This window comes from Lepidothrix coronata, unplaced genomic scaffold, assembly GCF_001604755.1.
Source record: "Lepidothrix coronata isolate B3197 unplaced genomic scaffold, Lepidothrix_coronata-1.0 Scaffold10, whole genome shotgun sequence".
NCBI classification, from domain to species: domain Eukaryota; kingdom Metazoa; phylum Chordata; class Aves; order Passeriformes; family Pipridae; genus Lepidothrix; species Lepidothrix coronata.
The window spans coordinates 10,013,908-10,041,205 of NW_016690190.1; the positions used below are offsets into that span (position 1 = coordinate 10,013,908).

At 44.3% G+C, this 27,298-nt stretch overlaps 1 protein-coding gene across 1 annotated transcript in view; it reads right to left on the reverse strand.

Annotated features, from left to right (window-relative positions):
* The window catches only part of SOX5 (SRY-box 5), a 641,654-nt gene extending 619,198 nt beyond the window's left edge, over window positions 1–22,456 (reverse strand). The window contains exon 1 of the mRNA XM_017804823.1: window positions 22,373–22,456. The gene's annotated coding sequence lies outside the window, so the exon portion shown is untranslated. The remainder of the gene's footprint in view (window positions 1–22,372) is intronic.
* Between the last annotated feature and the right edge of the window lie 4,842 nt (window positions 22,457–27,298).

The following is a 27,298-nucleotide window of genomic DNA, read 5'->3' on the forward strand; positions in this document are numbered from 1 at the left end:
GGAAACAAGCCAGCTGCAACCAGGACTGCAATTGTCTGCAGTTTATTTACTACATATAATCCTTAGTCCTGGTGAACTAGAGTAATACATTATCGCTGTACTAGTGCTAGTTTTGAAATATTTGTATTAATCCAGTATTTAAAGGAGATTCTGGACTAATACCCACGAAGACCAAAGTGGTACAGCACTCACAACAGGTACAGCACTCACAACATCTGCATAAGCCTCACAATATATTGTCCCAATTTTTGTCCCTTGCTTTTCACCCCAATCTCACTCCACATCAACAGGCAATCAATGCAAACTCCAGAGGTCGTTTTCAGTTCTGTTCTTTCTAAGCAACGTGAAGATTTGTTTCTGAAGGGATCAGACCGAGGAAGCACAAGCATGCGAGTTATGAGTTCTATTTTTGACTTGACTGCAAATATTCTGTGTGAACCAAGTCACCCTCGGCACACATGGCACACATTTAAAATGGACATGCATACCTACCAGGCTCTTCAGCTTTTACCCTTTTCAACAGGGCTGTCATCTCCCCTACGCAGTAAAGAAGTCTGATCTTCAAAACAGGACTCTTTTTCTTGCACATTTTAATCAGCAGTAATATAACAATAATATTTATCATTGGGATTTAGCATTAAAATAACAGAGAGATGAATGAATGTAGCTCTAAACTCATCTTTGCTTTTTCATCCATCACTACAAAATGGTCTGAGAGCTAAAACAACTCAGTCAGATCAGAGCAGTGCCACTGCTGTAAAACTGGCAACCAAAACCAGCAAGTTTAGGTTTTCAAATTTGGGAACAAATAACAGGCAGGCTACTGTACCTCCTGTTAATTGTCTGAGGATGAGATGCAGCAGAGGTGAAGGAACAGCCTGACAAGGACTGCAAGCCCCAGCATGACTTAAAGCTTTACTAGCAATCACCAGAAAAGGGGTGGGGGAATTTTGGTGCCGTTCGTGGAACATATTTGTATGCGCACAGAAAACGTTACAGAAAAAACAGCAGAGAAAACCATTTCTGAATAGACTCACATCAGAGACCTGAGTATTTAAGTAACAAAATCCAGAATAGAGACAATATCTTGTCTGCTGAGAGGTGAAGAGTCCTGCTGGCTGAGCATGGCTGATTTATGAGGCTTTTGTAAGGAAAGAGATGGGAAGTAGGAGAGAAGCCTCTGCTCCGTGCCCTGCTGGTGATACAGGCAAAGGGCAGTGGAAGGGGCAGATTTAGGGCACTGATGAGGAATACTCCTTTCAAAGGTACAGGTTTTCAGAGTCTGTCAAAGTTTCAGCACTTTCCAGTACAGAAATCTGCACATTTGCACATCTCCTTCAACTAAATTTTGGGGAAAGTTATTCTTCACATAAATTAGCTAAGCAGAAAGAACAGTTATCTTCACTAAATGCAGTTCATTATTCTCAGTATCCCTCTGCTCCCAACTCTACCGTGAGGAGAACAGGGATATGAGAGGTACAGTCTCACTTTTTTCCTTTGAATATTATGCACCCCATGACACATCACAAGGTGAAAGGTCTTCTGTATGGGAGGAACACACAATCTGAGAGTCTTTGTGGCCCCTTTTAATCGTGTATTCCAGGAAGTTCCAGGGTTGCAAACACCCATGAACTTTTTCTATTGTCTTGGAACACCTGGTGGTTTCCTTAAAGCCTCCATGCTTGTGATCATATGAAAATCTCAGTTTCTTTTTTTTAAAGTGCTGAATTTTACTGTTGAAAGTTAAAGACCCTGAACTATAAAGGCTGTGAACCAGGGCTAATAAAAAGGAAATCAGAATCTATTACTTCTAAAACCCCACGATGCATGAGGGTTCTGAGAGTAGACTTTTTAACACTAGGGATGGACAGAAATACTATGCAGATGATTTTGGACAAAGGACAGAGAGAACACCAAGAGAACAAAGTGTACAAGAGTTATCAGCTAACTGCAAAGTCTGGATTTCCTCTGATGAACTGAATCAGAGGTAAAACTCCATATAAAATGAACTAAAAATATAGTAGGTAACCTAGTGAAACCCTCTAAAATCCATCCATTCAAACCACTGCTTTGATTTAATAATGGCAACACAGCACTTGAGAAGTCTTGAATTGAAACCTGGTATAGAGGTGCTCTTTTAGGCCAGATACTACCATCGAGGTACAGAAATTAGTACAGGAAAAGAAAACTCTCCTTCTCTTACCATCCCTTGTGAGTCCAGCTAATGTAAAATGCTCATTTTCTATGCACCCTAGTTCCTATTTAAACAGCTGTTCATAGAAGAAAGACTGTTTAAAATCATTCAGAAAGATAAAGCTACCTATTGCAAGTAGTAAATAAAACTGCTACAAACTTCCTAGAAATTTCGCTAAACAGTAGGAAGCAAGTTCCTTTATTTTCCACATCATAAGCCTAATAACACTAACAAAACCCACGCTCGTTGCACCACTGCAAATTTTACAATATGAATTTAGATTGCTGAAAAGAAAAACAGATGGAGCAGAACTGCCGAATGCTCTGGAAATCCCAGGATTGTACACGCAGCGCTGGGGCCTGAACTGGGATGGACTGAAGGGCACATTCTACTCACTTTCCAGAAGCAGCTTCCAGAGCATCAAAAGTGGAAATGAATTTGCATTCACTCAAATGTAAATGGTATTCATGAGAATAAAAGAAAAATCTCAGAAGTTAGGCTTATATATATAGCATATTCATGAATCTGAAAGCGGTATTTTGATGTCTTGATTTTTTGAGCGTTGTTTATGTTCCTGTTCCGTTGATTTGTAAAGGCTAAAATGGGTTCTTGCTGGTCCCAAATGTTGATGTCCAACTAGTGAAATGGACCAAAACCACGTCAAAAGCACATGGCAGAGACCAAGCTAATAATCTTTGATGCATAGATTAATTTGGGTTTCATGCTGCACCTTTCAGGGAGGAAAGGGTACAGCAGAGTAGGGCCAGGGCTGCACCAAGAGCTGGGGTAGAGAGGGACTAGGAAAGGACAAAAAAAAGAAAGCTAAAAATTCAAGGGAGATAACAAGAAAAAATTTTACCACAGAGCTCAGGGGAAACCTGGATCTCAGCCTTATACCTGCTGCCTTTCTTTCCTGTCCCCTGTCCCACATATGCAACAGCTAAGATGGAAAGGAAGCTTTGCTCCACTGGACATAAAGCCACCAAGCAACGCATCCAGTAACATTTGCTCTTAAAACTAATATTCCCTCTGCAATCATTATTCTTACTTCACATTACTACACTCTGTGTAGACTATTACTACATTGCACATAGATAACTCCACTGCACTACATCTCACATAAAATTAAAATGTAAGTATTTCACTTCTATGCATCAGGTTTAAAAATAATGAATTGTCGATTGCTATGTAAGCAAAAGGAACCAGTAACAGCAATGGCATGCTGCAAAAGTATTTGCAAATTTACAATTCTCAATTCACTTGCGAAAATTTCTCCTGAAAACCTGGTCATCTCTTTTGAAAGGAGAGGCAATAAAATGTTCACATTTTAGATGTTACTCTACTGAGAGCTCAAGAGACAGTTCTGGACCAAACGATAGAATGTTTCCACTTTGCTTAGGCCACAGCAAAATCCTTCCTAACTCTCTACTGTATCCTCAGGGCATATACGTATGCATGCTGCCTAAACTTGAAGATCTAGAGGAAAAAGAGTAAATATAAATAATCCTTAAGATTTTGAACTAATTTTATACCAACTATTTGCTCACAACTGTACTTTGCCAAAACATTCTCCTGTGTTAAGTCTATGATGGGAAAAAAAATTTCAATCTTATGTGATATCAAGCCTTTTTTTTTTTTATTTTAAGTGTTTTGATAAGCACTGGCTTTTAATCAAGTATTACAACATTTGCAAAGAACTTGACGTAGTAAGTCACTTGATACCCTTTGTGCATGCTGTGTATATTTAGGCTCAAGGAATCACTGCTGCCCATGAGCCAGACTCCTGAGACAAGGACATCACCCTCCTAACAGCTCTTTTGTCACCTGTACAACCTTGTAGCACTTCCCTGGACAAGAAAATTGATGAAAGGCTGGTGTTCCCCACGTCTTCCTGAACATATACAGGGGCTGTTCCCCAAAGGAAATGGTTCTGCAAAAGTTGCCACAAGATCCTGGATTTTGCCTGTATGGTGTTTTCTCAGGCAGGGACTGGCAACTAGAATCATTTTCACAGTCCCCAAAATGGAAGACACTTCATAAAAATCATCCCTTAACCAATTCTGCACAAGGAAGATAATCCTCACACCTCCCTGTCTTCCCTCTACTGCAATTTGGCCCCAAAAGAAATCCTACTTTCTTGGAAAATCACTGTTTCCCACAGGAATGTTCTCTATTGGCAGTGGCAGGGTGCTGGAGGAGTAAATCCGAATAGACAGCTACTATAGAGGATTTTAAGGAGCACCATTTCCCATGGGGAAACTAAGGCAGAGGTATACTAAGGAACACGTCTGGGCCACTCTGTAGATCAGTGGCAAAGCTGAGATCAGACTCATCACCATGAGGTACTGGCAGCTGAGAAAAAGAAAACAGAGAAGCTCCAGTGCTTCAGATGACAGGAAGAGAATTAATTTTCTGATGTGGTGTTTTGTTGATTCTTTCGTCTTGTCATGTACAGAAGAAATAATGTTCGAAGGATTAGAGTAAACTTACAGCAAAAGACACTTATGATTATTAAGTATCTAAGCTTCAATTTGATGTTTCATCACCTGCCAACCTTCCACATCAAAAATGATTTTTGTGTGTATTTGAAACAGAAAATTTACAAAATACCATCCCAGAATTTAAAACACTTCTTAAACATGTTAGAAAAGTAAATTTAAAATGTCACTAAAGCTGCAAAGAGGAAAAAGCCTGTCCATTCCTCTTATGCAATAATTAATTTTCATCGGGGCCCTTATTATGCTTTTTATGGAGCAACAAAACATAACTGCATGCTATTGTTTAAACACATTTGCTGCCTATGCCAGAACAGTAAAGGCTGGAAATATGTGTAAAGGATAATACCCAAAACGTAGCTAAATGTATTCTATATTATGGACCCATAATACAGAATGCAAATGATTCTGACTAAGCATTCACAGGAGACAGTCTTTAGGGTGCATGCTGTGAATGTATATTATGAATAATGCATAAAACTTGGCTAAATCTTAATGAGTCCATTGACATCCTATGGGGTCCACAGGAGCCTTAGATCCCAAAGCATGTCAGTGGCGTATTACTCTCCTCCCCCACTTCATTTAAGAAGTACTTTCTTAAAACAAAGGAAATTAAAACACAAAAGAAAAAAAATCTTAGCTCTGATTTAAGTCCCTTATGATGGCAAACGCAGAGACAGTCACAAACTCTGACTTCCTTCACACCGTTGTGTCTCCACGTTCCACATTAAACCAGGGCACCGTATGGCCTTTCTGTAGGGCTGCATCAGGTGTGGGACATGAGTTACTCCTCCTTCCTAAACTGAAACACTAAAAGGCTTCTCCACACACAAAGGAAAGAGGATGAAAGGTGACAAGCACCCCTATTATATTTTTTCTCCATTCTCCTTCCCTTACTCCCAGATTCTTTAAGTGCAATAATTAATGTAGAAGGAGATGGCAGAACATATGGGGAAAAAAGACATCCAGCTTACTCGTCAGAGCTACTCCAAAGAAGCAAGTTCACGTGCTAAAGGACATTGGCAATGGGTGCAGTCATGAGGACAAAGAGCCTGACAGAAGAGAAGAGCCTGGTATTTACTGCTTCTGAGTATAAAAACACAGTAAGAAAAAAAAATTCCACCTCCCGAGTGAAACCGTTGTAAGGTTGTACCATTCGATCTGAGTGTATGAGTATACCATATTCTCTAGGGGAAAAAAAAAGCTTTGGCATCAAGCCCCAGCTTCACTCAGAAGTGTGAAGATAGTTTGTGTGTGTCATGTGCTTGGAAATAAATGAGTAGATTTTTCCTATAGCATAAATACGAAGAAAAATAACTGATTAAGTTCTTGCTTGTTTAGGGTTATAAGCCTTCGAATCGGTACAAATGGTAATTAATTAATTCTTGCAACACCCATGTGTGACGGCAAGTCTGTACGTCCTTAAATGCAAGAAAACCAAGGAACAAAAGGTCAAGAGACTTACCCAGCACGCCAGAGCACTTCAGCGGCAGAGCGGGGCCGCAGCTCGTGCTCTCCATGCTCTCCACCACACACTCATCCATCACACTTGGGATTGGGAATGCCGGTCTGCTCAAGGACCACTTTCATGCTCAGCCAGGTGACTGCAGGCCAAAGCCAATACAACCCTACGTGTGCAGGGCTGAAACCAATGGAAAAAATCCCACCAGGCCTGGCCTGGTTCTGCCCTCTCTATTCCCACGGCACTTAAGCCACTGCACACATACATTCATGCACCCCCAATATCCAACTTGGATGGCCTATGGACTGGCCAGCACGACGAGGCAGATCTGCACCAGGGACTGGGCAGGACTCCTGCTCTCTCCCCAGATCCCACCACCATGCCCAGTTAGACCTGGCCAGGCAAGCACTGTTCACCCCATCCACACTTCAGCACCTGAACCTGCCACACTAGAGCAACAGGAACCCTGGGAACACTTTCCTTTCAGAGACTGAGCAAAGAGAATGGGTTCTCCAGCAGGAACTGCCCTCCTGCCCAAAGCAGGGATCAGGGAGAGGAGAAGGAGGCAGACTGCAAGGCAAGAGCAGGAGGAGGAGAGCGGGTGTGGGACAAATTTGATACAACCAAGTCTTGCACAAAAGAGCAAGAAAAAATAGCATCTGTTAGGAAATTCTGAAACACAAGTATTTTGTAGGTTTTGTTAAAATCTTCCTTCTCCTCCCACACGTGCTTCCAATGGAAAATCAATACCAGGGAGGAAGAAACTATCTGGGTGTTCAGTAAGCATTTCTGACCTCAAAATAAAATTTTAAATCCAGCTTCTGTTTTTCTTGTTTCAACTCCTTACAACAACAACAACAACAACAAAAAATCCAAACATGATTTTTTTTTTTTCCATGTGAAAACATTTAACAGACAGATCCTTAAGGAAAGTAACTGATGGAAACAGTTCCACTGGATCTACAGCAGAATCTGGCATGAAATGTGCGCAGAGCGAGCGGGGACACACGTGTGCTCATCACACAGCACACTTGGGCGTAGCTGCCTGTGTACTTGAACATGAACACACAATCTCACTTTACTCCATGACAATATTCTTTTCTTTTGATGACAGGTGAAATTTTTGTGCAGTTACAAATCAAACCCAACTTTTTTCTTGTCGATATGTTAATTTGCCCCATATATGAAAACACGTATATTTACACACACACACACATATATATATATTCTTACCAAGAGCAAAGGCCAGGCTTTCACAGGAACAATGCTGTCAAACTATTTTACCTCTACAACCCATCGTGCTACTATTTATACTTACTGCTACAGATATCAGCAATTGTTTCCTTGCCTCCTCACTCCTCCTGGACACCATGAGAATAACAGAGCACGAAGTCTCTCGGTAGCACTTTCATTCCCAGCAGGAAGCTCAAGCGCTTGCGATATCCATTTTGATACAAAACCTAAATTAGGCCTCTGGAAATAGGTAATGCATAAAAAGAAGCATTTTTGTGCCACAAGATTATTATTATAGGTTACTGTTAACCCTTGGGAGATGGAGGTGAGTCCTGCAGCTCCCTACTGGGTTGAATATTTGCTGAGAAATCACAGGCACTACCTAAGCAGATATTTCAGGTGTGCTGTGTGATAAAGAGAACGATCCTGTTGACCCATCGTATTCTGATAGCTAGTTTGAGAACAAAAGCATCGCCAGTTAAACAAAAAGGATCAGCACAGCATGCACATGCTACAACTCTCTTGTGCTAAGAGAAGATTTAAGAGGGGCTGGATATAAGGATAACTGTGGAATTACTAATGCAGACATCAAACAAACGAAGTCGGTACTATATTTGGGAACTACCCAAAACACGGTCTGCCTCTTAGCTCCCTAGAACTCTTCCTTAATGTAAAGTTTCCACTGGGTCACATACTAGTGAAAAGAAATATATAATTCAAAAAGGAAAATATAAACCCAAACCTTTAAACAATTTGCAGTTTTCCAAGTTTGAAATCACTGCAGATGAAAGTATCAGGGCTGGAAATCCATGTGACTTAATCCAGCTTCACAATTCCAAATCATAAAGCTATAAAAATTGTAAATTAACTTTTTTTCTTCAGAACCACCATCATCCCTGAAGTTTGGAAAAATGGTGAATAATTCGAATTCAGTGAACCACGCTACTTTGCACTGAAGCTACACCACCTCCTGTTGTGATACAAGTTGGCCTAGCATTACTCATTGCTTGACTTACTCCCTTAGCAAAATGAGCCACACCACAAATTCAATCTGTTACCTGCCTACATGATTAATTCAAGTTCAGCTTATCCTAAGCACTTCTTTTTCCTCCAGACATGCAGACTTCAAAGGGCTATAAACTGTGATCTTAAACACAAAAGCAACTGCGTGTCAGTAAGTTTTCACTAAATATAAATAAATATTTTAGTAAACTATGGTTGCTACTTGTTAAGTCTGGGAAAAACGGAGCCTTGCTGTAACCTGGAACACAAACTGGATCTCAGGGCTTCACACATCCTCCCATTCTAATCCCCATGCATTGTATACCTGCGGGAATACAAAGGAGAAACATTCCAATAACTTCATGTAGTAGCAAGGCAGACTGAGGTTGTCCTAATAAATTTAAGCTTCATAGCTCCTTCACTCCCAAAACCAGATACTCAGTGATTACTGGACATTGAAGGGGAAGTCCTGTGGAATACGTATTATTTTTCAGACCATTCTGACTACTGCACTGATGACCAGAGCACAAATCTTTGAACCCATATGTGGGTAACCATTCCTAAAAACATCCTCCTATTAGCAGTACAGTTTGCAGGAGCTACAAGCCACTACAAAGAATAAGGAGCTTTCTGTTTGGCCTGGAGATTTGCCTACAGCCATGGGAAGGCACAGGGAGGAAGCAAAGCCTGAAGTCCTATCTGCTGTTTTTCCACTGTGGCCATTAGGTTTGGCATTGCTTTTCCTAGACAGCCCTCTCTGCTCTAGCAGCTCTGACATCTGCACATTGCATTTGCCCTGTTGTGCAAGCAGGACTATTTCCTAAGAGATAAACAGAGATCACCAAGCTCACAAACAGAGTTCAGATTCAAGCTTCCCTAGGTAGCCTAGACCTCATCCCTTTCACTCACAAATATAAAGGGAACTCTGCAAGACCCGAAGAGTAAAAGAAGGAAATCATCTTAATAAAGGAATGGAAACGAAAAATCTCCCTCACTCTCTCAAGTATTTTTTTTTAAAACAGCTACTTGAATCATCCCTGCTTATAGACAGTCCCTTTTCTTCAGCAATGGAAAAGCAATACAGGCTTTCTGTCATTTGATCGCCCCAAACATTTTGTAATTTAATGTGAGCAGGCTCCTCACTGGGCTTTCAGACAAAAGTTTGCCCACATGCCTTTTAAAGTACGTACCTGATTTTGTCTTTGTCTGCTAAGTTCCTTTTGCAGCTGCATTCCCACGAAAATGTTTCTATACTCTCTTTCCCCTCTCGTTTCTATAGCCTGCTCAGAGGTGGATTCATTGCTGGGTTTCGGCAGTTACATTTCTTCCTCAATTGATGCTTCTTTTTATTTATTCTGAAGTTTCCAATGTAAAACAAACAGGAACACCACCTTTCTAAAATTACTACTATCCCACTGTCCTCCAATGCAACATTAACAAGAGGCAATATTCTCCAAAGCTATGAAGCATATACTGCCCTAAATTACATTGCAGTTGCTGCCCTGAGCTCGCACATTTTTGAATAGGAAGGCTCCCAGGGATCTCTCTCTCTGTTCTGACTGCATTTACTGCTTTAAAATATTTTTAACCCAGACACTGAAGTGCCAGCCTAGCAGCCCTTCATGCTAATCCTAGCCTGGGTGGCTGTTCTTAAGGGAAAGCATTTAAAAATTGTAGCAGTGCATCAACTTTGACCCTTTTCACTTAAAACATGAGACTTCTTTTTTTTTAAGAAAAAAAAATTAGATTCCAGAGGGAATCACTGAACTCTGACCTGCTTAAAATTAGTTTTGTTTTAGTGCCTGTGTGGTGACTCAACAGGCCAATTTTCCAGACACTTAAGACTTCTCTGCTCCTGAAGATTCCAGTTCAAGTCCTGGACTCGCTGCCTGGGGTCGGATCAGAACACTTTGTTCCAAGGCTTCAAGCAGTGAATTCCCAGATCACCATACCCTTGCCAGATGCTGGCATGCTTGGTAATAAGTAGGGCTGCAACCAAGCTAATTATATATTTTTAAAAAATCTGTGAAGAGTTTTGCTTGCAATACATATGTTAGACCAAAAGAATTTCCCTTCAAAATTCGGCAGTCGAGAAATGTTTATATGGCTCTGATAAACATTTCATGATAAGCTGGATTCCTTCAGGGGGGAGGGGGAAGATGTGTACTTTGGTCTTAACAGTGCAGCAAATAATTCTCAAATAGGGTCTGGCTCAGTGCTTCCGTCTCACTGGGAGTCACTGATTTCATTTTTTTAATCTGTCACAGGCATTACTAAATGAGTCACCATAGACTCCTATGCTGCAAAAAATAGCATCACAACACTTCATTTGCTCTTCAACAGGACTTCAAGTGTAGTGCCTGGTATCAAAAAGCCTTGTCAGTTAACAAATTAAAAAATCCCAGGAAATGACACCCCAACACAATCTTGGACCAAATTACTTCCTGCAAAAGGTTAACACTACCCAGCAAAACAAAACTCATCGAGGAGCAATAATTTTCCTCAACCTCAACGGTATTTTTTTATTTAATGTTATCATTATTGCTATTGCATATACTTCATATCGTTCATCAAAGGATCTCAAACGATTTAACAAACAGCTTCAGAAATCTCCTGTACAGTGAGCGAGTACTATTATCTCCATTTATAAGTACTGAGGAACTCAAGCAAAAAAGATACTAAGAAATTTTGGCCATGAGGCAAAAAGAGCCAGACCCAGAAAAAGAACCTAGGTGCTGGTCCATATTAAATGGCATCTGTTACATTTCCATCCCTGTTTCACAGCGATTATGGAAAGAAGAGCTATGCCAACGCCTGTAATCACTTATTTGACAGCTGCTAACCCAACGAACATGAAGGCAATTTATACAACGTGCCCTAATCTTCCAGAATTTGATCATGTATGAACACAGCACCAGTACTTGCTCCAATGTAATTGTGTTTCTGAGAAAGAATGTAGCTTTCTTCCTTTTTCAGGAAGAAAACAAGGCACTAAAAGACAGAGTTTTAACACACAGTCATCAATATGCTGTTCTTACAAATACAGATATGTCAAACAGTAATAACACAAACAATGATGCACACGGTGCTGTATCAACAACACGACTCTGTGTTCTGCCCAGAAAGCCCTCCTTCAACCTATACAAGACACCTCCCAAGGCAGGACTTATGCTCTAAGAGACACTGGTCCAAAGGGAAAGGGAATTCTGCAACATGAGAAAAGGACACCACTTCATAAGCATCCTCCACATATTTAATCTCAAGATCTGCCTGCCTCTGGTGATCACAATTGCCACAGGACCTTAAAAATATAATAAAAGTTGTGAACTTGCTTCACTAGAAGCCAAGCTGCTGAGCCACATTAAACAGCAGTTCCTAATGTAAAGAAGGAAGTAGTGCATGGTGGTCCCTGTCAGATGGCTGATGGCGTGGCTTCTCTGGCCTAGAAGACCTACCAAAGAACCACCAGAACACCTCCATCATTGAGCCTGAACATGAACCTACCCTTACAAATTACCACCTGTGACTTCTCAGAGGAGAACTGTCACTGGATTGAAACAATGTGAGCTAACTAGGTTATTCATCACCTGCAAAGAAATGATGCTGCTCAAAGCTTTTTGGATACAATGGTGAAGTGAAGAAGGCTTTCTTCACCGCCTACGCAGCCTGGGCTCAACTCTGCAAAACAAATTTGAGCCGCAGTCAGACTCAATGTCAGACTTTTGCCAGCTGAGCTCCCTCTCACTTCCTCAGTTTCAGGTCATCTGAATACCTTGACAACCTGTGAGGATAAATCAAGCACAGAAGGTGTTTAGGAACTAAACATACACGTCAGGTGTTTCTATAAAACCTACACAAAGTTATATCGAAGCATCCCAAATTCCAAATCCTTAACAAATGTATCACACATTTTGGAAATGGTGGGCAGGGACTTGAAATACAGCCACACGGGTGATAAAAAATAAAAGGAGATGGAGTAAAGCTGGGAGGAAAGCAGGAGGGAATGCACATTTTTTTGCTCTGGAGGAGAAATCAGTTGCATGAAGCTCACCATCACTGGAGTCTACCCTTTGAGCAGCTCTAATCTTAAAGCAACACATTAATAACCAGCAATCACAGTTCTATTGATCTCTAGGACAGAAAAGGACAGCTAGGACTCCCAAGTCAGGCCTCCACCCTGATGGAAGAACCTCACCCAGCAATTCCTTCTAACTTCTGGTACAGCACAGACCTATGGCCAGAGCCCAGGCACAGCCCATGCTGGTCCTAATCCTGCACTCAGTGCATAAGAAACCAAGTTTGTTCTCATGTGCCACCTGCACGGCTCCTCCTGGACACACCAGCTCAGACCAACAGGCCCATGGCCCCATGAGGAGACCCATGGCCACAAACCATTCCCACAGTCAGCACCTAGTTCTGCCATCAGATACATCGCACCACAAGTTACATGAAAACTGTTCATGTCACCCACTGTTTTTAAAGGAATTATTTACGCCGGCTCTTTCATCTTCCCCAGCACTGGCAAAAATAAAGCCACAATTCGGTGAAGAGCTCAGAGCATTTGCCAGATTTTGAGCGCTGAAGGAGACCTGCTGGCTACGGCGGGACTAAAGTGCTTAAAGTCGGGCACATTCGGAACCACGTCAGGGCCAAAATCCCTGCAACAGCCATTCAAAATGCATCCAAGGCTTGCGCTTTGCTTCTGGAAACTTTATTCTCACTTTACATATAGTCAAAACCTGACAAGAGCTCACTGTCGGATTATGCAGGAAATCTGCAAGTTTCACCAAGGTGTGATCTTATGCTTTTTCACACATTATTGTATCATGCTGCGCCAGAACACTAACGTATGCACAGTTCTAAAATAACTTGCATTATTACAGCCCAGCACGGAAAACGGCGCTGAAAAGCCAACACAAGAGACCTCCAGAGACTTGCTCCTCAGTCACTTCCAAACTGATAAGGGGTCACGGTTCCTTTCTTACCAAGGGGGGGGGGAATTAAAAAAAAGAAAAGTAGAGACAAACTAAACCAAACTCAGCATTCCTTTCCCCCCATTTCTCTCTCTTTTAAATGAAACTGTCAATTTTCAGATTTGTCTTTGGTCATGTCAGGGTGGGAGAATGGGATTTAATAACATTTAACTGACTTGCTACCAAGAAGGAAACATATTTTTCTTCTCTCAAATTTGAAACCAACACTTTCTTTTTTTTTTTTTCTGTTGGCCTACTTTCTTTTAAGTTGCTTTTCAATTATTTATGAAAATGCAATAACGCATTACTTTGCTGTGCAAATGTTTAGAAGAAGGAGATAGTGTCTTTCAAGTGAAAAAAACCCATACACGGCCATGGAGGGGTTTATTTAAAAGCGCATTGCAGGTGACACTTTACGAAAAACAATACACTTTTATTTACCTCCCTGCACACATCCTCATTTTCTGTAAGCTGCATGTTTGAGTCAATAAAAAGTCCACAGCTCCACAGAAACACCCCACTCGCTGCTCTCAAGAGCTGGAACTGTAAGAAACAAAAGCTCCGTGTGGGAAACAGTACAAGGGGCTGAACCAAAACCTATTAAGACACTGAAAAGACTCCACACTCTCTGAACAGCAAAGAGAGAGAGCTAAACCTTGTCCCACTAAATAAAGGAAACTAATAGCAAAACTTGCAATGGTTCAGTCAGATTTTTTGGAAGTTTTTCTGGTTTTTTTTTAAAACAGCTGGCTTTGGAAACAGCTGTATTCCCAAGCCCATCGAACACCACTGAACACTGACTGCCGACCTGCTTTCTGCAGTTTTGGAAATCCCACGTGGACGCACGCTCAAGCAGCTATGGCTTCCACAGGCTCACCACCTCAGAGTTTTAGCATCAACAGACTAAAACACATAGCCAAGCCTGCCCTGACGGCAGCAGGCACAACACCAGGCCCACAGTGCTTCCCTCCTGTCTCTTTAGGCTCTGCTCTCACACGCACAAGTCTTGAAGGATTTGCTTCACAAAGACCCTACATATATGCACATTATTGATCTACTATATCCAACCAGGAAAAAAAGACCAGAAAGCATCATAAAGCTAACATAGTTGTACTTAAGAGCAACATAACACAGAGTGAAATAACACTGAGAAAAATACAACCTACTAAAGCAACCCAAACACTGCACAGGTAGGTTTTGGCACATCTGTCCATGAAGGTTTTCCAGACTCAACCACACAAAACCCTGGCTGTCCCTACCTGCTGGTAGCTCCAGTCCTGCCCATGCAGATGCCTCCGGAGGTAGCACCTGACTAACATTCCCAGGAATATGAAAGGCAACTAAACCATACAAAGACTTAGAGAAGCCAATATCTGCTACTATTATTAACCATTTAAAATGCCCTCAATATCACTCCTTAAAACTGGAATCCATGTAAATCCTGCAGTCATTGGAGGTCCTGGAAGACACTTCTTGCACTCACTTGTCCCAGTCCCTGTGGGTTTTCAGAACAATGTTTAACAACGCAGGTAACTTAGGAAATGAACTTTTTTCTTTGTTCCTTTCATTAGACACCTAAATCAAACCGAAGGTCAACTGTGCTACCTCCAAAAATGGGACTTTAGCTGCATTGAAATCTCACTTTTCTAACACTGCACTTGTGTAAACACTCACCTTTTGCTGAATTTAAATGAACTAAGCCACATTTCTAAAGTTAAGCCCGTACTCTAATACTGTTCTTAATCAGGGCCATAAATCACACCTCTACAACTCACACTCAGGTGTTGAGATAAAAATCATTCTAGAAAGTTGTATAGTTGTACAAGTAAACATTTTCCTTTTTCTTATACATAAAACCCCACAATTTAAAACTAAGCAAAGCAAAAAGAAAAATCTTGCATCCTTAAAACTTTATACTATTGAGTAAGAGCATTTTTCCTCCACGTTGCCTCCTACTTCTTTACACTGTATTTGCGTGCATTGCAGAGGTGCTTGGGTGTGTAACTGCTGCTGCTGTTCACGCCGCAGTATCCATGCCTTTACCTCCAATATACCTTTAAGGATCAGAATCTCTTGGTTTCTCCATTTTCTACCCCATTGCAGCTTGTTACTTCTCACTAGGAGCCACTTTCTGTACCAATGCAATGCATGAGTTATTAAAAGAACAGCGGGGCACGCAGTAGAAGGTGCAAGGCTGTCTTACTTCCCTCCCCTCCATTACTCCTCATAAAAACACACATACTGCTCTCATTCAAAGATCACATTTTATACAAAGCAAGATCACAGAACCACAGAAAAGCAGAATATGCCGAGCTGGAAGGGACCCACAAGGATCATCGAGTCCAACTCCTGGCCCTGCACAGGACCATCCCCAAGAGTCACACCATGTGCCTGAGAGTGTTGTCCAAACGCTTCTTGAGCTCTGTCAGGCTTGGTGCTGTGACCACTGCCCTGGGGAGCCTGTTCCAGCCTGTTCCTGTCTCACTCTGGGTGAAGCACCTTTTTCTAGTATCTAACATAAGTGACACAATTTCAGGCCTAATGACATCTTGTGACTGCTCCTCACCCTGGCCAGGGCTGCCCACAGAACACACCCCTGGTCACTGCACTGGGGATACACCACACATTTTTACTGTGCTGCTTTCCTCCACGGCACTTTCCTGGCAGAGAGAGGCCCTCGGTTTCCAGAACTGTCAATTGCCTTTCAGAAGCACTAAATTCACACATACACATTTGTACATATTCATCAGCATTTACTCATTTGTAATCTCTCCTGAGAATTAATATTATTCCTCTACAGTTGCAAAACTTCCATCATCCCGTGCAAACTGCTACTTACCTACGGCAACCCTGTTTTATAGGAATGCCTCATTACATATAATTTCAGGTTTCAATTGGAAACTATTTTACAGAAGTGACAAGCACTTCACTATTTCTCCTCCAGCTCTGTCTCTTCTGACTGTCGGCAAGAGGCACGAAAACGATCTCAGCAACAAGTTTCATCGCGAGCTAAAAGGCTCACCCTACGTGTGCGTGTATTGACCAAGTAATCTACTCCTGACTCGCAAACCTGAACTAATTAATTGTCCTACATTTGTTAATCTCAACCACAACGCACTTAATGCACCACGGTGCCGCCAAACAAACCCACGTTCCCAGGAATCGGAACAAATCACTTGGTTTTCTCAGAATCGTTAAAGTCCTGCTTCTGGCAGCTGCCTGCACACAATTATAGATATAAAATCAATCTGAAGCGCAGCAAAGAGCACAGTATCTCCCACCAAACACGCTCTTCTCCCAGATTTGAATTTGTAAAGCAGAATTTTGCATTAACACATTCACTTTTCTATGACTGAATACGCTTCTTACGTTTTTTTGCATACCCTTCATAGCAGATGTGTTCAATTTATTATTAAACAAAAGTGTAATTGACACATATATTGCATTCCTTGTTATTATTTATGCATTTGTCTCTATACTAGCATGAGTAGCATGATGTTTAATGCCATGGCATAAGGAGTAATCTCATTTCACTAAAAAGACAGTTGTGTGCTACTGGATGCCACGTAAGGACAGCACATGGAGAACCACAACAGCTGCCTTTCCCTGGGAACCTCAACGTCCCCAGGCTCCTTCCAGAGTCAGTGGAGGAGATTCCACCAGAGTGTGATTTGGTGGATTAATCATTGTTACAGAATAGGTATTTTCTCTGTTTTTGTAAAAAATTCTTTAACACAGAAGTCAGTATCTGGCTTTAATTCAGTCTGCTCTGAAATCACTCCAAAACCATTCATTTTCTAATTTTCTTCTCTTCTCTAATGATTTCTGCATCTTTTTCAATATAAACCTGGTCTATTAGGACTAATCTCCCCCTAGAAGGTCAGCTGTGACATTAAAAGGGTGTTACCAGCTAAGAAAAGCAACTCTTCTATTCACTGACTAAAGGCACTGACTTAGCCATATAATAGGTATTTTACTTTCATTTTAAAAAAAAATGGACTGTAAAATTAACTTTTAGAGCCTTATTAAGTAAATATTTAATTGGTTAGCTGAGGATTACAACTGTGTCCCCCAGCCTTTTTCGTGACACTGAAAGCTTACTCATACACAAGGATTTTATGGCAGAGTAAAAGGTAGACTCCATAATCCTAGTTTAGAAATTGAACCAGTTTAATTAAATGTATCTTTAGACTGACTATTACAAACCACAATATGGCACTCAGTTGAATTTAAACCTGTTTTATTCCCTTACTCCCCACAGAAACTGAAGATACTGCAAGCCATATTTACAACTGTTTCAAGCCTTCTGAGCAGAGCAAGCTTACCTGAATTTTTTCCCCTCTCCACAGAAAATGTGGGCAAAGCAACTTCTTAGAGCAGCAGGAGCCCAGCTACAAGCAGGCAACTTCACCCTATCCCATCATTTCTTTGCTGTCCTAGCCAACCTTCTAACCTGCCTAACCCAAAAGCCAGTGCTGCAAATCTGGGTTTAAATTAAATTAAATACATTAACATCACTGCCACTAAGAGCAGGACCTTAAATACAATTTTACTAATACTCCAGTTATACCTTAAGGATCTCCCTAGCCTTTGACTGGCAAAGTCAAGTACCACATGTAGCAAATGTAAGCCTACTGAGCAAGAAGTGAGCTTTCCCAAGACCTTTTAGTAAAACCTGGACCACCCTTCTAGGGACCAGGAGACAGCAATGAAAATCACTCCTCTTAGTGATGTGGTTTTATTTAGCTCCTCTTCTGTAAAATTATACCATCAAATTGCATTGGCCAGTTGAGCTTGCTCAGCTTCTCTCAGGACATGCTCAGAAACCAAGAAAGATGGGTCTAAGTGTTCAGTGTTCATCAGATCAATACAGTATTAATACAGTACAGATTACAGACCCTCCCATATATTTTAACTATAATCATTCAAAGAACCAAACACCAGTATATAAATACATAATTTAAATAGCGCGAGGTTTTTTTCCTTGAGATTTTGCAGTTTTGACCTGCAATTTTCAGGCAATTCACTTCCTTGAAATATAGGTAAATACTCTTTCTTTAAGCAATAATCACAGAATACACTTTAGCTTTGTCACCAGGATTTCTTTTTATTTAAAAGAACAACAGGAAATGGGAAGGAAGAAAAAAAAGATTTCTGTTAAAGGACAATTCACTGAAAGGTCTTTTAGCTGGCAATTGTCAGCACTGCTCAGGATGGATCAAATGGATCAAATTTAACTCTAAAAAGTGCTGATGGTTGTATGAGTCTTCACAGTAGGAGCTGGCGCTCTGGGCCACTCAAGTTCAATTTTTGGTGTTACCATGGGATGTAGGAACTGGGATCTTGGTGAGCAAAGATTTGCTATGTATTTGATGCACTGGGTAAAGTGGCATTCTTAAAATCACTAGCCTCCCAAGCAGCTAGTAAGCCAGCAGGAGGTTAGTAGGAAGAGAAAGTAATTGTCCTTTGTGCCTCTGAAAATAGCCAATATTAAAGGATCCTCTTATGTATTACCTGCGTTTCAATCTACTCTCGCTGCTCAAAGGAAAAGAGAGTGGCTGGAGGAGAGAGAAAATAAAGCTGTCAGAAATATTACAGGAGACCCTCCTCAAGCTGTCACGAAGCGTATGGTCTCCTCACCTAGAAAGCTGTGCAACCAGAAAGGATGAGCGCTCTGTAAGCAACAAAAACTCGTTCAGACAACACGCTTCACGTACACAGAATGTACCGTGCGCGCGCCTGCGTCTGTGCTTTCACCACGTGCCTGAAGAGGCTGGAGACATGAGGAAAGGCACTGCAAAAGCGATCATTTTATACTCAGCAGCACGTGGACTCGAGCTGCTTTAACAGGCTGCATGCAAATCATCGGAAACCCACTTTACCTGTAGCCTCTGCTCTCCATGCAGTGCCCAAAGAAGGTGGAAGTGCAGCATGACCAGCAGCAGGATGCAAATATAATGTTCTGGTCTTAACTTGAATGATCTTATCTGTTAGTATATTTTCCAAAAGGAAACAGATCTGGCTCCTGACTTCCCTAATCCTACTGTTTGGTCACAAAACTGAAAGAAAATTTACCTAATTGGGTCTGAGCACATCCCTGAAAAAGGAAGAAAACTCCCAAATGCCCCCTGTCCTTCAGTAACACCCAAAAGCCCCCAGTCCTTCAGTAACACTGAAGAGGAGCTCACTCTTGTTTCAGGCTTCAATTCAAATGCTGTCTTAACCAAATTTGGGTCTGAATTGACTACAAAATATATTTCAAGTGATTAATCGGACCAGCTCTAATGTCTTGAAGACATGGAAAATATAAGCAAAACTGATTATAAAAAACTTTAAGTTTACAGAAAAGCAAACTTAAAAGGCTTTGTAAGGGCCATTCCCAAGGTGTAGGGCCCAGAAGCCCATTTCTTCCCCAGCAACATTCTCGCCACCTTCCATGCATGCACAGCTCTGCCTCTTCAGGGGACACATGAGGATCCTTACGTAGAAAACAGGGAAAAAAACACCAAACTTCTTTGCTAATAGGAAAAAAATCCTTACAATAATACTAATCTATTTATAATGGTCAAAAATATGACAGCTTACAACAGCGTCAGAGCAGTGCTTTGGCAATATTTTAGCATACTGCTGTATTTTTAGAAGGACTGTTCATTTACTTTCTCCTGGATGCTGGAATTCTTATTTTTCAACAAACGAGATCTGGGGTTTTTTTTCGGTGTATCCATATGCCAACATCGGAGTGTTTTATCTCAGGGTAAGTAGGAACTGCAGGCAGAAACAAAGCTCCTGCACACACACACGCTGCCGTGCAGCAGCACTGCCGGGGGATGCCAAGTCCCCATCTCCTCCCGTGCCTTATGCAGCGACAGCTTCGCCACTCACAAACCTTCCTGGAACGCGGCGGTACGGTTTTTACGATGAGTAACAGAAAACTGCTGTGTTTCTTCATCCTGAGCATTGAGGAACTATCCCATTGTAAACAATAGGTCTGACAGTTTAATGATATTGCTCAACCTAACTGGTTCTGGCAAGCAGCACGTACGATAAGAGCGCAGCGAGATGTATGTTTAAGCACTTTCATGTTTCCTCAGCACAGAGACCTCAGAAGGACACCTTACCATTTCAAAATTCATCCACAAGCTACCTGTGCACCTAAGTGAAAACCTAAGTAACCTAAGTAAGTTCTCTGTTCAGTCTCACCTGGTCCTACAAGATCACGACATCAGGACAAGCCCAGTCCCTAAGAACCTCTACAGCGGGAGCTCCAACACCTATAGACAAAACTCATGTGCTTTTACTCTCTTCCTAAAAAGCATGTGTGAGCTTCCATTGCTTACAAAAAACTTACACTAGGCTAAATTAAATACATGTGCACCCACATGTTAACTGAATCAACTTGAAACCATCAATACATCTCAAATGTCCATCTGTTTACACAAGCCACTTGCAGCTTTCAAGTCTTGTGCTCCCTTTAGTGTAGCTCTCAACCAAAACAGTCTAAGTGCAATCAGAAAGCTCTGCTGTGAGTTTTCCATGCATAATGACCATGTGTTTATTGGGTTTTCATGTTCAAATCCTGTCAGAGCAGACATGCTATCCTTTCGCAAAACGCAACACATCCATGCCAGCCTCTCCCTCTTCAGCTGGAGAAACCTCGTAAAACAAAGCTGGCTCTAACCTGGCCAGATATTACAGCCAAATTAAAAAAAAAACTTCCTTTGCAATTCCAGTTTAATAGCTGTAAATAGTATATTTTGCAGGACAAAGACTTCATTTCTTAGGCAATAACGTATTTCCAGGGCTGGGAAGGATTCAGAGGACATATAAATAGCAGCAGATACAGGTAGCTGCTCTCAGGTAAGTTTAAGGTGATAAGATATTTTGATGAAGAACTTTGCAGTAGCTCCTCATTTATAAGAGTTGCTTTTTAATCTGAGTGGCTCGCTTCAGCAAGGCTGCAGACAGCTAACTGCATTTCAACTGGGAGGATGAAAGCCAGGACACATTATCCTACAGTTCTACAGCTGGAGTCAAACTTCCTTTTCTAATCTGAACTAAAGTTATTATTCCATTCCTTGACAGAGATGGAGCAAAATGCAGCTCTAGTTAAGGAAAAAAAAAAAAAAAAAAAAAAAAAAACAACCCACCAAAAACGTTTATTGCCTAATTTTAGGATATTGCTGGCTTTCCTTTTACAAGAGTTGTGCTAGCAACGACAGCAAAAGCTACCTGTGCCAGCGTGTGATACCAGCCTCTCAGAGAAAACAGTTCTCATCTGACACCATCCCCCCGAACGTCCCTACTGTATTGTTGTTGTTGATGATGATGATCGCGATGTTGAACGCCTACAAATCTCCCACGTGCCTATTTCTTTGGCCTGCTGGTTTAAAAAAAAAAAAAAAAAAAAAGCTCGAGGCCATTATTCATGAGCAGTAAGAAAACAAATCACTCTTAGACCTACTCCTCTTGCAGATTCCCACACTTATTACCCAAAATCCCACAGCTCGCTATTGGTTCTACCCTTGACCAAAGTACAGGGCTGAGGCAGCATGCCATCCCCTGGGAAAAGCCGATCACGTTCCTCCCGGCAAGCGGCTCCGGTTATTCTAGGATCGCAGTCGGGCTGGAATAAAGTCCCCTAACTTTTCTGAGAAGGCAGCGCTCGCTCCCACCGCCAGTGCCTGGGGATCCGCGGGGACGAGCGCGGCCGCGCTCCGCACCCTGATCGGGAGGTCTCTTTTCCCCCCTTGACCCGCTTTCTTTTTGAGGGGAAAGCAGCCGAAACGAGCGAACCCAGAGCCTTCAGCCCCTTCCGCAGAGCCACCCTCCTGCTCGGGCAAAAGCGAGGAAGGTGCGTGGCAGAAACACGCACAGAGCCTGTTCCCGGTGCCCCCCTCCCGGTGCCGGTGCGGTGCCCGCCGTGCCCCCCGCTCGCCCCTTGCGCGCCTCCCCGGCAGCGGCTCGGCGGCCGCCGCCGCCGCTGCTCGGCACTCACGCACGGAGAGGCAATTACAATAATTTAAAGCTTCCTGTCCGCCGGCTCCGCCGGGATCCCGAGGGCTGAGCCATGCCTGGGCAGGGCGCGGAGCAGCCGCTGCCCCGCCACACACGCGCGGGCACCGCGGCCGGACCGCCCCCGCCCGCCCCCAGCCCCGGCGGCGGCAGCAGCAGCAGGAGGAGGAGGAGGAGGAGGAGGAGGAGGAGAAGGAGGAGGAAGGGGGGGAGGGCGTGACAAGTTGTGCCAAACTTCGGGAGGTGTGCGAGCGCCCGGGAGGAAGCCGAGCGAGCTGCGCTGACAGCCGGCCCCGCCGCCTCCCCCGCCCCGCCGGCGGCGCCCACCCCGCCCGCCCCCGGAGCGCGGGGGGCCCCGCGGGGCGCGGAGCGCGGCCGCCCCCGGCGAGCAGCCGCGGAGAGGATAAAGTTAAAACGGCGGCGGTCGCGCACCTACCCGCTGTCTGTCATGTCTCCTCCGGGCGCGGGGTGCTAAGTGAGACACTGGCGGGGTGGGGAGAGGCAGAGGTGCGGGGAGGGACTGGGAGATGGGTGTTTGGTGAGCTCTTCCTTTCCCCCTCCTTCCCACCCCTTCCCCCTTCTCTCTCTCTCTCTCTCTGTCTCTCAAGGACGAGGTGAAATCCCTTTGCTGGTCATGAGGCGGCTTCAGAGACAAACAACACAATGCGAGTGCAAATAACAAAAGGCAAAAAAAAAAAAAAAAAAAAGGAGAACGAGAGGGAGACCGGGAACAATGGGGGAGGAGAGGAGGCTCGCCGCGCCGCGCCTGGCCGCCGCCAGCACCCCGGCAGGCAGGAGAAGGAGGAGGCGGAGGAGGAAGGCGAGGTGGCGGTAGCGGGGAGGGGGCTGCGCGGGGAGTCCCCCTGGCGCTCCGGGGCTGCCTCAGACCATCCCCGACCTCCTCCCCGCCCGCCCCGCCGCGCTCCGGGGCGGCCCTGCGCGGCGGCCACCGGTAAGTGACGCGCCCGCCGCCCCCGCGAACGGCCATCGCCACCACCACCACCACCATCATCATCATCGCTGTCCCCGGAGGTGAGGGGTGGCGGCTGTCCGCCCGTAGTTAGAGCGGTTCAAAGCGGTGGGGGCACCGAGCCCTTCCCGCCTACCCCCTACCCCCGCGCTCCGCCCGGGAACTTCTTCACCGAGCGGGGCTGTCGCAGGACCCGGGGATGTCGCTCCCGGGTCCCTTCCCGAGCAGTAGTTCCCCCTCCCGCCCTTTTGCCGAGAGTAAACACTCCGAGAGTTGCGCGTCCGTGGGCGTGTGCGTGTCCGCTGGCACCTCCCGCACGGGCAGCCCGTGTCACAGCGGTGCGGTCGCTCACATGCTCAGCCGCCTGGGGGAACGCCCGGCGCATCCCCTCTCCTCAGCTCCTTCGCGTCATTCCCAGGACCCCCGTCCGGGCGCTGGAACCCGAGAAGGAAGCAGAAGTTTGGGGTCCCACCGCTCCCTTCCCCTCCTCGCTCTCCCCCAGGAGCCGGCGATGAGGCGGCGGGTTCGAAGCCCCCCGGTGTCACCCCCGCGGGCCCAGGGGTTACCTCAGCGGCGGGCGGGGGCCGGCAGGACTGCGGCTCTCTTCTCCCTCCTGGAACCCTTGCCCGGGACGGAGGGGCCGGGGCAGCCCCCGCCGTGTCACCGCTCCCCCAGGCAGGCGGGGAGCGAACGCCCTGTCTCCGCTGTCCGCCTCTGCCCCGGACCCCGCGGTTACCTCCTCCTCCTCCTCCTCCTCCTGCTGCTGCTCTCCGCTAGCACCCCCCGCCGCTCCTCGGGGGAGCGCAGCCGTGTCCTGGGCTGGCCCCGCAGGGACCCGGCCGGGCGCTCCCGAGGCTCCGCGCCCGGCTGGGGGGTACGCGTGGGTGGGTGTGTGGAAAGTTGTGTTTTCCTCTCGACAGCCGCTTGCTCTGCCTGTCCCTAACCCGGCTGCTCGGGAGCCGGTCCTGTGCCGAGGGGTGCGACGCGCCCCGGGGCGCGGGGGATCGGCGGCCGCAGCCCCGGGCCGGGAGGGGTTTGAGCCGCCGCCGCTAATAAAGTCACGCTCTGCAAGGACGAGGTCTGCCTCTCGCTCTCTCTCTTGTTTACTTACGGGGTCTTTTATTTTTAATTGAGCGTTTTGTACACGTGCTTTTCTGAAGCGCCGCAGCCGGCTGGACGGGGTTCGAGCCCGAGAGTGGGAAACGCAGAAATCCGCACCCGGAGCCAAATTGCTCAAAGAAGAGCAAGTTCGGTTATTATTCATCTCCACGAGGGAAGTCTTATCTTCTACAAATATTTGATACTGGGACAAGGCCAATAATTAACAAGAACAATCAAACAATTTCACTGCCTTCTCGGGGATTTAAAAAGTCATCATCTGGAATTCATGAACGTTACAACCTTTTTTTTTTTCCCCCCTGCTTGGATGCGTTACTGTATATGATCTTTTCAGTGTGTGTGTGTGTGTCCCTAAGTGATTTTACCCTTTCATGCAAAAAGATGCAAACCATTAACAGCACAGATAATATTCACAACTGCTGATTCAGTGAGATTTCAGACCTCTCCGTAGGAGTGGTGAGAGAGGGTGGTAACCCTGACGGGAAAAGGAGAAAAAAAAGAAAAGAGCTGGAGGAATGTTTCTTTCTTGGCTTCCTCCCTACCTCTGTGGCAGGAACTCCCACGGGAGTCCTGTGGGTGGGATGGGAGCAGGGCAGATCTAACACCCTGCTGCCTGGCACGAGGCTGGCTTGCGCTGCATAGGTGCAAGCATCAGCTCTCCCAGCCAGCCCTGTAATTCCTCTTACAGGAGAAAAAGCCAGGCTGAGAGAGGAATAGGACTCCTGAGCTCTGCGGCAGCATTTCTGGCACGGTGCAGCCTGAGGTGCCCGGGAGGCAGCGCAGCCTTCAGGACCTGCAGTGAACCAAGGGGACCAGTCGTATCCAAAAAAACCCAAACTACCAAAACCTTGCCTTATCCGGATTAAATTGAGACATTTGAGAAAGGCGCCCACACGCTAAATGGTAAAGTTTCATACTGCACTGTCCCAGTCACCAAGTTCTGCACAAGTTCCAGTACTGGCTGTCAAAGCCACAAGTCTTCAGTCCCCACCTGCTCATGCAAACACCATTTCTGATGGCTAGTGACCCCCACTGCTGGCATAGGTAAGAAATATGTTGGGCATGTAGCTCTGCTCTATCTCAGGTAATCTCAAACCTGGGGACCTACAGCCAAAATTGCCTGGGTTGGGCTGACAGGGTATATTGTGTTCTCCCCACATCTTTCAGAGCACTTTTCTTTTGATACACTTCCCTCCCATTGTTTTTTGCATAAGCAGTGCCCCCTCCTCCTTCACTACTTGCTTTATGAGAACTCCTTACAGTCAGGATGAAGTTCCTTTTAGTTCAACACAAGAAAGGAATAAGGGTGGTTGGGTCCAAAACTAATCTGGTGCAAAGAGAAAAAGCCAAATGCGGTTGCATTTTATTTAAGATCAAAAGCACAATGGTGTGAGATTGTATTATATTCTCCACAGGAGCTGTATTTTTCTACTTCTACAATAGGATTAAGGTGTTCAGTGGAAAAGAGAATTACAAAAAAAGAAAAAAAGAAAAGAAAAAAGATCCCCCATTGGACTGGGAGTAGCTGCATTTGAGTTTCTCTTTAATAATGGAGATAGGTCATTCCTCAAAGACTCTAGCATCCTATTTCCAAACGCTTTTAAAAACAACTGTGAATGCCAATAATCATTTAGTTTTTACTATTTATTGCAGAGGATTCTTTTTTTTTTTAATTTAAAGGAAGGATGTCACCATTTCTGCATTGACTCATTTCAACATTTACAGTCAACTAAATGCTTTTTAGTAGAACCTAGAGACATCTCCTTATTTAGCTCTGCGTATTTGAGCACACAGGATGTTGAATGTTAGCACACATGGGCTGGACACAGCTGGGAGCACAGCTTCAAGCTACTTTCCACCCTGAATAACTAAAGAAAGCATGAAAGAAAATTTTCAGTGCAACTCACCCAATGAAAGGTAGGCTACCAGGCAAAAATTGCTACCTATTTTAAATTTGAAATTCGCAAAGCTCTGGATAACACTCAGTTTCCCAACATCAGGGAAGCGTGGCTTGAGCCTGGTTCTGCTCTAGTGTGCATGGAACGTGACTGTGCTTCAATGAAAGGTGTCACCCACCTTTACCGTGAGCAGCGTGCACCTAGAAATCAATTTGCACTTGGGGAAGGTGGTTTATTCACAGCTCCACTTTCACAAAGTTTCCCCCACATCTGTACCTGTAAGTTCAACAATTAGCATCTTAGGCATGTTATTAAGGGAAAAAATGTACAGGTAGATCTCTCTGCTCACACAGAGCTGATCTGTCTTCTGTTCTACCTGACTTTGTCCCTTCACTACTGCTCTTCACAAGATACTTCATACACTTTGCCTCATCCTCCTAGAAATTTCAGAGCTCTGTTTTTCTACTCCACTGAGTCTTGGCATGCTCATTTTCACGTGAGCTGGTGTGAAATGCCACCTTCCTGATATGGAAATGGTTTGTTACTACCTCTCAGAGGTACAAATGGCAACAGTGAAGAACAAAGCCTGGGTCCTATAAAACAACATTATCTTTGTGCCAAAGTAATCCAATTATTGAGGTACTGAGATAACCTTAAAGCCATATCAAAATGAAGAAACCACTTAGGAACTTACAAACGTCTGTTTTCCTATCAGAGTGCATCAGCACAAGAACACCCTTATGTGGTCCTAATCAGTCAGAGTACCACTCTGGTCTTTTACATGCAGCATGGCTTTTCTGCTTCTCCATAATAAAATCATGGTGATACTTTCACTGATTTCTGCTAGTAGGAAAAGCCTCTGTTACTTATATTAAAGCAATGTGGTTCTGTGCAGGTCCTACCTCCGTTCCCCCAGAGGCAATAGAGAATCCCACCTATG